Consider the following 13,997-nt stretch of genomic DNA (forward strand, 5'->3'; position numbering starts at 1 on the left):
CAAAAGGGATACGTTCTGAGAAATGCATCATTAGGCACTTTCATCATTGTGTGGACAGCACAGAGTTTACCTACACAAACCTAGAGGATATAGCCTACTACCTTAACCACTCAGGCTACACCATATAACCACTTATAACCACTTGTAACCACTTAAGCTATATGGTATAGCCACCTTCGTGTACGTGGTCCGTTGTTGACCAAACCTCGTTATGCGGAGCATGAATGTATACGCATCTTTTTAGCCCTAGAAACCAAACAAATAAGTAACTTGAAATGTTAAATGAAAGAAGAACTAACATCCCTTGATGGCAAACTATGTCCTGTGCATTGTACTAGTGATTTTACACATGTTTTCTTAAGTGGAAAAAGAGCTAAAGGGACCATCATAGTCTGGTTCTCTTTATACTGTTTTCTCCCAATTATTTTATTATTACTTTCATGGAACATTCATTCAAAAAAGTCAAGCATTTTCATGTGTACTTTGTTATTCATCTGCACCATAAGCCAATAGATTATTATTCCTCTTTCACAGAAGAGGACAAGAGAGCTCAGAGAAGAGAAGTAACTTGCATATTGTTACTAAGGTAGGAAACTGAAAATGCAGAGATTTGAAAACCAGTCTTTTGAATCAGGAATCCCCACTCTTTCCATACATACTACAAAGATTCTTAGAAAAGTGTCTTCCACTTACCATAATCCCTGCCATACTACATTTGTATTTTCAATGAAGAACTTTCCTGAGGACTTTTCTTTTAAAGAATAAAGATACAAACAACAAAGTTAATGAGATTATCAAATAAACCTTGTGTCTGCCATGTCAAAGAAAAGAGTTTTCAACAGGCTGCACGTTGGGGACTCTTGAGACCCAATGGTTGGGGCAAAGGAAGACCTTCTTTTGACTTTGCAAACAACATGGGCTTCTTTTATGGGGTTGACCCTTTAAAACATACAGTGTTGAGACAGCATGTACTTTTCAAAAGGAAAGTTCAGATAAGAACAATAAATTCACAATTTTGATTAAGTAAAATCCACAGGACATGAAAAACTGAAGGCTGAGATTGTGCCAACAGGACTACTACTGAAGGAAACTACACAAATATCTTTCAGGGTCATTAGTTTCACGTTTGTTTTTTGTTAGATTCTGCTGAAAGGACATTCCCAATTGGCTTAAAGGTGGTTACTTCAAGAGTTTTTCCTTTTAGAATTCCCTGTTCTGTGACAAGTATTACAAACATTACACACTCCCCTAACCCTAACCAGTGAGTGAAAGACATGAACTCTCACGCGCAAGGAGTTGAATTCAATGTCAACCACTTTGTTGAAATAACAGTAGGGGGCCAGAGAGTTCATGGTTTTGGTGATACAGAGGAAATTGTTTTCCTCCGAGCTGTATCTTAGTAATGCTTATTTCCCTTCCCTCCACAAAAGCACAGTTATATGGAGGCTCAAATGCAGAGATACACAAATTCTTGACACCTTTAGAGATTTGAAATAGCAAATGTGAAAAATCAAAATTAAAATACAGACTGGTTTGCCTCTTTAATGGTGAAGATATGGCCTATTTATAGGAATATGCATTTATGGCAATGTACTTTTGTTTATGCAATTATTAAAAACTATTTTGAAGTAATTGTTAAACTAAGACAACTTTATAGGCACTAAAGACATTTTACAAGCTCTTTTAATGTGCAATAATGAAGGGTTTTGAAAAGTTATAAAAAATTAGTTTTGTTTATGTCAATCGAGATTTTCATATATCTGATTTACTTAAAGGCATATATATCTTGTTATGACCAAGCATTTTAACTTCAGTAGGCATAGAAAAGTCAGTAGATTAGAGCAAATGTAAATAAGAGATGAAAATAGCTGGCCAGGCTGAGGGGAGGTAGCTGGTGGGCTCAATGGTGGAAGCCAGGCCACAGGTGCTGAGGCCCTAGGGCTCCCCAACTCAGTGCAAGAAGAGCCTGGTACTTCTCACCACCAAGTTCCTGTCACTTCTGCAGGAGGCCAAGGACAGCATGCTTGACCTCAAGATGGCGCGCCAGAAGCAGTAGATTTCTGACATTACCAATGTGCTGGAAGGTATCAGGCTAAGGGAGAAAAAAATCCAAGAACAGTTCCAGGGGAAGGGCGTGGGGCCTGGCTGCAATACTCAGGAGACTGCAAAGAAGCTGGCTCAGCTCAAGGCACAGACTGAGGACCCACAGCAGTGGGAGCAAGAAGGACCAGCAGGAGGTGTGGGTGCAGCAGAGCATCTGAACATTTCAGGGACAAGAAGAATAGCTGACTTGTGAGGACATCTGCAAATGCTCTGCTGGAGACACCCTCCTGGTCATCCAGGTCCTGTCAGGCACTGGCCTGCAGGTGCCCATCCCAGAGGGCCAGATTCACCAGAAGAATGTGAGCAGCCCCATCGAGGTGCTGTTGGTGAGCAACAGTGCTTGTGCTGCCATCCTCCAGAGCCCACCTGCCGTCTCTGCCCCTCTGTTTCTGCCCCAAGCCTGCCCTGGTCCAGAAGGCTCATGCCCAAGCAGTCCCCAGCTGACCACCCCCAAACTTGACAGCACTGAGGCCCAGTGGTGAGCTCAGCTCACTCCTGCTGGGCCCAGCAGTACTGGACGCCTGGGTTCAGTTTTGCCCTGCTGGACAGCAACAGCAGCAGCAGCAGTAATAGCAATTCATCGGGAGCCAACTCTTCTATCTCCTTTGAGCCCATCAAGGAGGACCTCACAGGCATTCTGGAACTCCCCAAAGAGCTGTCCCTCTTTAACTCCATAGGAGAATGCATGAGCTCAGAGCTGCTGGAGGAGGCAATGTCCTCAGAAATGTTTGCCCCCCCCCCCCCGCCTCGTCTTTCTCTACCTCTGAGAGACCACGATTACATCTACAACCTGGACCAGAGTGAAGGTGTCTGTGACCTCTTTGATGTTTGTTCTCAAACTCTGACTGACAGGTACTTGCCCTGTGTGTCTGGGACACCCACTGTCTGACCTGTGGGCTGCCTGAGCAACCTTCCCCCACCCCCCCCTACATAGCTTGAGAGCTACAGACTCCTGGCTTCCCCAGCCTTCCCCTCACTGCTCACTTCTGTCCACGGTTCCCATTCCTGCACTGGCACCTCTAGTGTGCTAGCACAGCAGGGGACAAGGACTCAGCCCCGTGCACCATGGAACCAAAGTGTTTGCCTCCCCTTTTTTGACACTTCCCACCTCTTGTCCTCCTTGAGTCCTCCCAGAGCCCAGGCTTGGCTGCCACCCAGTGTCACAGAACAAAGGACCCACCATCACCCTCCTAGGGAAGCTTGTTCAGTCCCACTGCCCTGCTCCTGCCAACCTACCCTCCAGGAGGAAAGGACGAAGTGAAGCTGGATGCTAGCCAGCACCAGCCCAACCTCCTTTGCTGCTCCCCATCCCCTGACCACAAATTCTTCCTGGACTTCTCATGTGTGGCCCCTCCACAGGGACCTTAGCCCTGCGTACCTGTAGGTGGTGATGGTGGGGGTGCTAACAGAAAGGCACAGAGGCCTCTAGCTAGGAATCTGGGTGGGTCAGTCCCTGAGGATTAGCCCAACCTCCCAGTGTCCCAAAGCTCTCCCTTCACTTCCATTTACTCATTTACACTTATTTAGAGTTACTTAGAGATTTAGAAAGATTTACAGTAATAAATGGATTCCTATACAAAGATTATTTTTATACCATTTGCAGCAAAAGGAAATTGTAATATTTGTACAGTGTCCAAGTGAATAAAGACCATGACTAAGGCTAACAAAAAAAGAGATGAAAATAATATAAATTGATCAATCGATAGAGATTAATAACTCCCTTTTTAAATTCCCCATGTATCTTCTGAACCTCTTCTTTGCTGTAGGCAGACATTATGTTATTTATGTTTAATGTCAACATGAGTACACTTAGCCACATAAATACATAATAAAAAAGAAATTTACTTACAGGAAAGAGAATGGTGGTGTGGTAGGCTGGTGGCAGAGAAGCTAGTTAGTGAGCAGGACAGCAGGTGGCAGGAAAATGTAAAGACAAGTCACGTTCGGGAAGGGAGCAATGACAGTCAACAGAAACAGGTATAGAAAAAGCTTCCTATCATCATGGCAGAGGCTGAAAGGGAAGTGAAACTGGGCTGAAAGCTTAGAAAAGAGCACAGCAGAGACAGATGAAAGACGATGTAGGCGAAAGACTGGGAAAAGAGACTCTGAATGTGGAGAGGCTACCCAGAGAGCACTCTGACCAGAACACTGGGGCGGTGGAGAGACAGTGAAGTGAGAGAGCAAGGGTGAGAAGACAGGGAGGAGAGGAAGGGCAGGGAGAGGAGAGAACAGAACAGCAGGCCTCGAGGGGATAAAGCCAGAGCACACCCATGGGAAAGTTCACTGGGAAATTTGGAAGAATAGGGGACAGTTGGAAATGGCCTAGCTATAGCAAAGCTGTTTATCTCTATGGTTAAAGTTTCCCAACTACAGACTTTCCTGACGGTTCATCAGTTTGAAGAAGTAGTGGAAGATTTATCCATCCTTTGCTCCAAATCTCTAAGCTCTTTTTTTCTATAGTCTGTCTCATATGAAATTAAATTTGTAGACAACATTATAGTTTAGAAATAAACATCTCTCAGCTGGTTCCTTTAGCAAAAATATTAAATAACAGCCTTGGTTTATAGACAAAACTGCAGAATATATATATATATTTATTTATTTAATTAGACGGAAAACTTATAAAAGTTTTAAAAGACGGATTAAAAAGATTTTGTTACATAAAAACACAAAGTAAATCCTTGTATGTTTCCACTTGATAACAAATAATGTATTTTATTCTGTCACATGGAAAACAGAATATAGCTGTTTGGAAACGTGTTCATGCAACATTGAATGTAAAGAAAATTGTGCAAATTGAATCATAGATTAACACTGATTTCTATATTAAATTGAAGATGGGTTTATAAGGTAAAGACAGGTCCTAAGACGCAATAAAATCACAATAAAGAATACTGAACACTTCTTCTTAAGTTAAATGTTTAAAAGAAAATGACAATTAAATTGTTAAAACAATGACGAAGGACCTATATTTTAAAAAGCACAAATTTAGAGAGGGAACAAAGAGGACAAGGACACACTGGGAGTCTTATGCTCCTGAACTGGAAGATGCTGGACTGTAATCTCTCCCTAAATTTACCAATAAAATTTAAAGTAAACCCAATAAAAATCCCGATATATTTTTTTCCAGAAAAAAAACACATGTACATACAACCCACAAATTTTCGTGTACATTTTTGGGTGGAGGGGTCTACAAATCCCCAAACGTTTAAACAAGAACCCCATAGAAGCCCTGTAGGAAATATACATATATATTGATACAGAAAGATGTCACTATCAAATGCAAAACACAGGTTAAAAAAAAGCAAATAAAGTATTAATACCTTTTTGTTAAAATACATATTTATATGTATTCATTGAAAACTTTGAAGGATTACAACCAGGTAATAATAGTTGTGACCTTTAAGTAGTGGAATCATAAGTGTTTTGTATCCTTTTTCTTTTTCTTCACCCGTTATCATTTTTGTACAATAAACAGTAAAATAAATTATAAAATCCTTACAATTCCCAATGTAAAACTAAAAAAAACCCCAATAGATAAAATTCTAAAACCTAATTTATAACTATTCAAGTTACTTAAGAATAGTGCTATGGGAGAGATGTACATCTTACTTGCTGTTAGGTTCATGAAATCCACAGTGAAAACCCAAAGCTGCTCCCAGATGGGTTTGATTTGTTGATATGATCTAATTACTTATTTTATGGTCCTGCTTACAGTTGTTGGTGGCTATTCCTGCATTTGTTTATCCAGCCTTTTTGCAGGCTATCAGGAACCAGGTGTTATGCATTGCTGTAATTTATTATTTCCATAAGTGCACATTTTCACACTGTGGGTTTTCTTTAAGTGGCATAACCCATATAAAACTGTAATTAGAACAAATATTTGTTTCAGGAAGTCTTAAGAAAATACCCAGCTCTATGTATATGCCAACAAGAAGGAAATACAAATATACTCGGTTGTGATGAAGGGTCTCATTTTTTCTTTTAAAGAATTGCCTGGACTCACAAAACTGAACGAGCAAAGAACATTCAATGAGAAAGCATTAAATAACTGGAAGAATGAAGCAGTATGTTCATGCTTTCTCACTCAAGACTTTCTAATTTAGAAGCAAGTACTTGGACTTCTGATAAAAAAGCTGTGTAGGCCAAAATAATCCAATGTGTCAACTGTAGTCTAATAAATGGAATTGCCATTCACGCCTCACCTGTTTTTCATTATTTTCTTTCAATATTCATTCATTTGGCATATTAGAACACAAAGCTCTTAAACTTTAGGAGAATAAAATAATCATTGAAGTATACAAACAGTCCTGTGATGAAGACAGGCCTTTATAACCATATTAGATAACTGTTTCTTAAGAACTCAAACGCTTCCATAAACTACCCAAGGATAATTAATACAAGCTGTAGACCATGTTTTTAGTTTCAGTTTTAATATCTTCAAAATGTAGTGTCAGGACCAAAAACTCTTTGTACCAAAGTGGAGAAACTTCATCTGTAGTGAATTATATCTCGTAAATGATTTCAGAGATCTGATTTCTTATAAAATGAGAAAGAGGTGCATTAGCCATTAACGGGCTCTGGAATATTTAATCCACAAAGTTTAGGTTATTGCTTTATAGCCAGACATCATTAGAAGCTGGGAGGAAGGATGCCTAGAAGCCAAAAAGGTGTGAATTCAGGACCATGTTAGCAGATAATTTGTCAATTTTTTTTTTTTTTTTTTTTTTTAAGATTGCTTGATTATTTGGGCTTCTTTTCAGGTGGTGTGAATTAGCCATTTGGTAAATACTCACCATGGTGCAAGATGTATCTCAGTTCTCTACCGCTGATATATTTTATTTTTATTTACTTTTTATTGAAACATAATTGTACATATCTGTGTACATATCTGGGGTATAGCATTGAAGATCAATACCTGTGTGCAATATATGATGCTCAAATCAGGATAATTACTATATTCAACGTTACACAATGTAATCATTTTTTGTATCACTGATAAGTTTCAGGAAAAAAAAAAACACATTTGGGGCTTAAATTTGCCATTGCATAAAGGGAGATTCTATGAAGACAAAGAATAAAAATCAAGAATGTGCTATGTCATTTATTCTTAAATTTATTTAGAGAGCATTTAATAACAGACTATCATGAACCAGGTGTTGGGTATACAAACACAAATAAAACACATCTAAGTCTACTAACCTTAACTTTCCCAGGATTTTGATCTTTAAGAATCTTTGAGGTGTTGCCTTCAATTGTTTTGAAGGCAAAATTATTCATATAAATTATGCAAATAAAAATAAAACTGATTATATAAAACAAAGTTGAAATAGGGTTGCAAACATTGCATCAGGTATACTAAAAAATTATTTGTTTATATAAAATTCAAATTTTTTTCTTTTTTTATTGAGATAAAACACATGTAACATAAGGATTACCATTTAGAGTATTTTTAAGTATACAATTGTGTGGAATTAATTACATTCACATTGCTGTGTGACTACTATATTTCCAAAACCTTCTCATAATCCCAAACATAGACTCTGTACCCATTAAACAATAATGTCTTATGATTCCTTTCCCCCTGTTTCTGGTAACCTCTAATCTACTTCTGTCTCCAAAATTTTTTTGTATTTAATTTATTATTTCTTAATTGACCCATGATAATTGTATATATTTATGGAATACAATATGATATTTGGGTACATTTATAGTGTGCAATGATCATATCAGGGTATTTAACATATCCATCACCTCAAACTCTTGTCACCTCTTTGTGTTGGGAATATTCAATATCTTCTCAACTAGCTACTTGAAGTTGAGTAATTTGTTTTTGACTGTAGTCTCCATATTTTGCTATAGCACACTATATTTTATTCTTCTATCTCTCTGCACTCCCCTCCTGATCTCCCTCTCCTTCTCCCCTTCCCCTACTATCTCTAGTAACCACTATTATATGCTCTACTTCTATGAGATTGACTTTTTTAGTTTCGACATATGAGTGAGAACATGTGGTATTTTTCTTTCTGAGCCTGGCTTATTTCATTTCACATAATTTTCTCTCAGCTCATTCATGTTGCTGCAAATGGCAGAATTTCATTCTTTTTTATGGCTGAGTGGTATTCCATTATATATATGGTGCGATAGTTCTATCTGTAGTTCTTTGAGAAACCTCCATACTGTTTTCCATAAATGGCTGCACGAATTTACAGTCCCACCAACTGTGCAGAAGGGTTCCTCTTTCTCTGCATCCTTGCCAGCCTTTGTTATTCTCCGTCTTTTTGATAATAGCCAGTCTAACTGAGGTGAGACAATATCTCAATGTGATTTTGATATGCATTTCCATGATGATTAGTGATTTGGGCATTTTTTTATATACCTGTTGACCATTTGTAGTCTTCTTTTGAGAAATGTCTATTCAGCTCATTTATCCATTTTGGAATTGGATTTTTTTTTTTTTATTGCGTTGAGTTCTTTATATATTCCGTACGTTAATCCCTTGTCAGATGCATAGTTTGCAAATATTATTTCCCATCCTGCAGGTTGTCTGTTCACTCTGTTGTTTCTTTTGCTGTGCATAAGCTTTTTAGCTTGATATAATCCCATTTGTTTATTTTTGTTTTTGTTTTCTGTGCTTTAGAAGTCTTATTAATGAAATCTTTGCCCAGTCCTATGTCCTGAAGTGTTTCTTCTATGTCTTCTTCCAGAAGTTTTACAGTTTTTGGGTCTTACATTTAAATCTTTAATCCTTGAATTGATTTGGTATATGGTGAGATATAGGGGTCTAGTTTCATTCTTCTGCATATGGAGCTCCAGTTTTCCCCGCGCCATTTATTGAAAAGATTGCCTTTTCCCTAATGTATGTTCTTGGCTCCTTTGTTGAAAATTAGTTGGCTGTAGACACATGGGTTTATTTCCAGATTGTCTATTCTGTTCCATTGGTTGATGTGTCTGTTTTTGTGACAGTGCCATGCTGTTTTGATAATTATAGCTTTATAGTATATTTTGAAGTAAAAGGGTTTTGGTGCCCCTGGCTTTGTTCTTTTTGCTTAGGGTTGCTTTGGCTATTTGGGGTCTTTTGTTGTTTCATATAAATTTTTGAATTGCCTTTTCTATTTCTGTGAAGTATGTCATCATTGGTAGTTTGATGGGTATTGCATTGAATCCGTAGATAACTTTGGGTTGCATGGCTATTTTGACAATATTGATTCTTCCAATCCATGTGTATATGATGTCTTTACAGTTTTTTGTGTCATCTTTAATTTCTTTAATCAGTGTTTTAGGTTTTATAGTTTTCTTTCACCTCCTCAGTTAAATTTCATTCCTAGGGGTTTTATTTGTTTGTTTTTGGAGGTTTTTATTTTTATTTTTATTTTTTTTGATTATTGCTATTGTAAATAGGATTGCTTTTTTGATTTTTTTCTGCTAGTTTGTTGTTGGTGTACAGAAATGTTACTGATTTTTCTATGTTGATCTTGTATCCTGCAACTTTGCTGAATTTATTCGTCAGATCTAGGAGGGATTTTTTTGGTAGTATTTAAATTTCTCTCTATATAAAATCATGTCATCTGCAAACAGGGACAATTTGACTTCTTCCTTTCCAATTTGGATGTCTTTTCTTTCTTTCTCTTGTCTAGTTACTCTAGATAGGACTTCCAGTCCTTCCACAATTTATTGTGTTAAGATAGTTTCCTTCTACACCTAATTTGTTGACAGTTTTTATCATGAAGGATGTTGAATTTTGTCAAATGTTTTTTCTACATGTATCAAGATGATCATATGGGTTTTTCCTTTCATTCTGTTGATGTGATATATTAATTTTATTGATTTGTGTATGTTGAACCATCTTTGCATAAATCCCACTTGATAATGGTGTATAATCTTTTTGATGTGCTGTTGGATTCTGTTTGCTCGTATTTTATTGAGGGTTTTTGCATTGATGTTCATCAGGGATATTGACCTATAGTTTTCTTTTTTTGTGGTGTCCTTGCATAAGTTTGGTATCAGAATAATTCTGGACTCATAGTATTAGTTTGGAAGAATTCTGTCCACTTCAATTTTTTGAAGTAGTTTAAGAAGTATTGGTATTATTTCTTCTTTAAATGTTTGATAGAATTCAGCAAAAAAACCATTTGGTCCTGAGCTTTACACTTTGTTAGGAGACATTTTATTGCTGATTCAATCTCATTACTTTTTATGGTCTATTCAGGTTTTCTATTTCTTCTTGGTTGAGTCTTGGTAGTTCACATTTCCAGGAATTTATCCATTTCCTGTAGGTTTTCAAATTTATTGGTGTAGAGTTGTTCACAATAGTCTCTAATGATCTTTTGTATTTCTGAGGTATTAGTTGTAATGTCTCCTTTTGCACTTCTGATTTTATTTATTGAGATTTTTTTTTTCTTGGTTAGTCTGGCTAATGGTTTGTCAATCTTTTTAAAAAACCAACTTTTCATTTGATTGATCTTTGTATTATACTTTTACTCTCAATTTCATTTATTCTTGCTCTGATTTTTATTATTTCTTTTCTTCTGCTCATTTGAGATTTGATTTGTTTTTGCTTTTCTAGTCCCTTGAGGTGCAGTTAGTTTGTTTATTTGACATGTTTCTATTTATTTTTAATGCAGGTGTTTATTTTTATAAACATTCCTCTTAATATTGCACTGGCTGTCTGATAGGTGTTGGTATGCTATGTTTCTGTCTCTTGCTGCTTTTAGAATTCTCACTTTGTCTTTAACTTTGACAGTTTGACTACAATGTGTCTGGGGGAGGACCTTTTGGGGTTGAATCTAGTTGGGGACCTTTGATCTTCCTGGATCTAGATGATCATATCTTTTCCAAGACCAGGGAAATTTTCAGCTTTATTTCATTAAATATGTTTTCAATATCTTTTTTGTTTTCTCCTCTTTCTGGGATATCCATAATTTCAATATTTATTCACTTAATAAAATCCCTTAAACCTTATAACTTTGTTCATTCATTCATTCATTCATTCGTTCATTCATTTATTTGTCTTCCTGAGTTATTTCAAAACAACTGTCTTCAAGATCAGAAATTCTTTCTTCTGTATCATTTAGCCTGTTATTGAGACTTCAGATATGTTTTTTATTACATTCAATGAGTTCTTCAATTCCAATATTTCTGTTTGATTTTTTTCTCTGATATCTATTGCTTTGTTAAATTTCTCATTCGGATCAGGAATTGTTTTTCTGATTTTGTTGAATTATTTGCCTGTATTCTCTTGTATCTCAGTGAGTTTCCTTAAGATTATCAATTTGAATTCCTTTTCCAGCAAGTCATCAATTTTTGATTCTTTGGGATCAGTTATTGGAACATTATTGTTTCTTTGGCGGTGTCATGTTTCCTTGTTTCTTCATGTTTCTTGTTTCCATGCATTGATATCTGTGGATCTGGTAGAACAGTTACCTGTTTGAATTTTGTAGAGTGGCTTGTGTGGTGAAGGACTTTCACCTGCACATGTGCTTTGGGCTGTTGATTGGGTAGAGTACAATGGCGTTGTCCTGGATGGGTGCAATAGAGTAGACTGTAATTTCTTCAGCTATAATCCACTTTCTTTATGTTTGCACATGCCTCAGTGGCCTATGCTTGGGAGGTTTGTGGTGTGGGTGGCACAGCTTTGCCAGGGTGGGCTTACTGTGTTGGTTCTCAGGCTGGGGTATGTGCATGCTCACTGTGGGTCAGCCATTTTGGGAGCTGGCTCACTGAGGATGGGGTTGCTGGATTTTCAGGTGGAGGGTGTGGGTGTGTAGCATGTCAGAGATTCTGGGTCTGATTCACCACTGGCAGGGTCACCGTGCTGGTTCTCTGACTGGATGTGGGCACAACAGCCAGTCTGTTCCTCACTCAGATGTGTGTGTGCACAAAGGCTCAAAGACTCAGGGTGGGTCCACCAGGGGTATGACAGCTGTGCTGTTCCTGTGAGTTGCGGGTGTGAGTATTCTTTGGCTTGGCTAGCTGGGTGTGGGTATACAGGGAGCCAGTCTACTACACCACTTCTCAGGGCCAGGTGCTAGTTTGTGCTTTGCTCCACAGTTCAAGAGCAGGTCTTCCAAAAGGTGGGACGGCTGAGCCACTTCTCAGGTTGCAGGTAAGGCCACTAGGCGAGCCTACACAGACAAGTCTTGCCAGCTGCTTCTTGGGCAGTGGGAAAGGCTGCTGGGTGGGGTTGCAGAGCAGGGCCCAGCCAGCTACTTCTTAGGCAGTTGGTGAGGCCACTAGGCAGGACTCTTTAGGTCAAGATCACCTGGCTGCTTTTCTGGGAGGGCATGGATGCCCTCCCACTGGTCCAGGGGTATGGTCATTAGGGTAGAGACTTCTGAGCTGTTTCTGAATTCAGAGCTTAGGCACATAGAAATCAGCCCACTGGCAGTGAGGGAGGGGTGGCTAAGGGTGTCTATCTGTTTGAGTTCTGGCCAGGGATGTGGAATTGTGTCAGTTTAAAAGGCCTGGAATTGGCTTCCTAGATGTGCGGAACTGAGGTTACAGCTACTCCTGGGTCCAGGCTTCAAGCCATTTGGATCAGGGCATTGCAGCATGTCCTGTGAGGAAGATCAGTGGCTACTAGCCTACACGGCAGAGTACGCTCCCTCAGTGGCTCTGGTATTAAGATGGCACCACACTGCATAACTTGGGTCACAAGATAGGGGGTGGGGAACGCACAGTGTGTGCTCCTGTCCTGCAGCAATGCGGTGCATGCATTCTAGACAGCTCCCCACACTTGACTCTGAGCTTGCAAGGGTTGTGGAATCTTCCTGCAGTGGGAACTGCAGGCCTCTGTGGTGAGCATGGGCCCTCTGCCTACCTTTTCCTCACAAAGGAAAGTGTTTCCTGCACCAGTCCTGGTGAAGGATACCTGGCAGGTGAGGCTGTGTGTCTCTCTCTCCTCTCAATGCTGCCTTTTTGGGCTTTCATGCTCCACAGGGATTTCACCCGTCTCCTACTGCACTCCTGCACTCTCCCACAGATGCTCCCTTCAATATTTAGCTGCCATTATTAGTTGTTATGATCCTTTTCTGTGAAAGGGACATGCCTAGGGCAACTCTAGTCCACCATCTTGCCCCACTTCTGTGAAATTCAAATTTAACTGGATTTTCTACTTTTTTTATTTGCTAAATTTGACCACCCAAAGCTGAAAGCCAGAAAACCTGCAGACATCCCAGCTGTGAACTGACCTGCAGCTGCTCACTGCTGGGGTGTTTGACCCAGGCACACAAGAGGGCCTCGACAACTGCTGTTTGTTAATAACTCATTCACTAGTAATAAATTGAAGCTAGGCCCAATGCTGCTGTTTTCTGAAAGAATAAAAAGTACTGCAAGAATTGCCTACAGCATCTAAATGTTTCCTCACTAATAAAACATTATGTTTTCAATTGATTTTTAAAGCGAATAATCCTGAGAGCTATAAAACTGTTTAGAGCCCTTAAGGGGCCAGAATTAGTAAAGACTGATTTCCTCAGGCAAGAATCCAACTTGGTAGAATCTTTGTAAGTCACGTAATCTGGATCTCTTTATCCATCTTTAAAATAAGGAAACCCGGCTTACGGATTTGCTTGTATTGATCTACCTGAATGTTCTCCCTGTCCAACTTTGCCTTTTTAAATCTTGTTTTGATTCATAGGTCTGCTAAAAGTCATCCTTGTTCTTTCCAGTCAAAAATAATTTCTGCCCCCTCCAATGACCCCAGTGCTTCTCTTGTGATAGGTATAATTTTTACCTTATATTGTTATATATTTTTCTCCCTTACAAGACTAAAGCTGCCCAAAGCCAGAATCTCTAATTCACCTTTTTGATCCCATCCAACCATCCCAGTACCAAATACATCATTTTGTTTATGCACATGTTGTGGGCCAAAGAAGCAGCCTTTTTAGGGGTGTTTT

The 13,997-nt window shown here is 38.8% G+C and overlaps 1 protein-coding gene and 1 pseudogene across 5 annotated transcripts in view; one reads left to right on the forward strand and one right to left on the reverse strand.

Annotated features, from left to right (window-relative positions):
• The window catches only part of LOC134378048 (kinesin-like protein KIF6), a 336,082-nt gene that overhangs the window by 178,989 nt on the left and 143,096 nt on the right, over positions 1-13,997 (reverse strand). The window lies entirely within an intron of this gene.
• Positions 1,904-2,992, forward strand: LOC134378148 (transcription factor E2F4-like; annotated as a pseudogene).

This window comes from Cynocephalus volans, chromosome 5 (genome assembly GCF_027409185.1).
Source record: "Cynocephalus volans isolate mCynVol1 chromosome 5, mCynVol1.pri, whole genome shotgun sequence".
Lineage (NCBI taxonomy): Eukaryota > Metazoa > Chordata > Mammalia > Dermoptera > Cynocephalidae > Cynocephalus > Cynocephalus volans.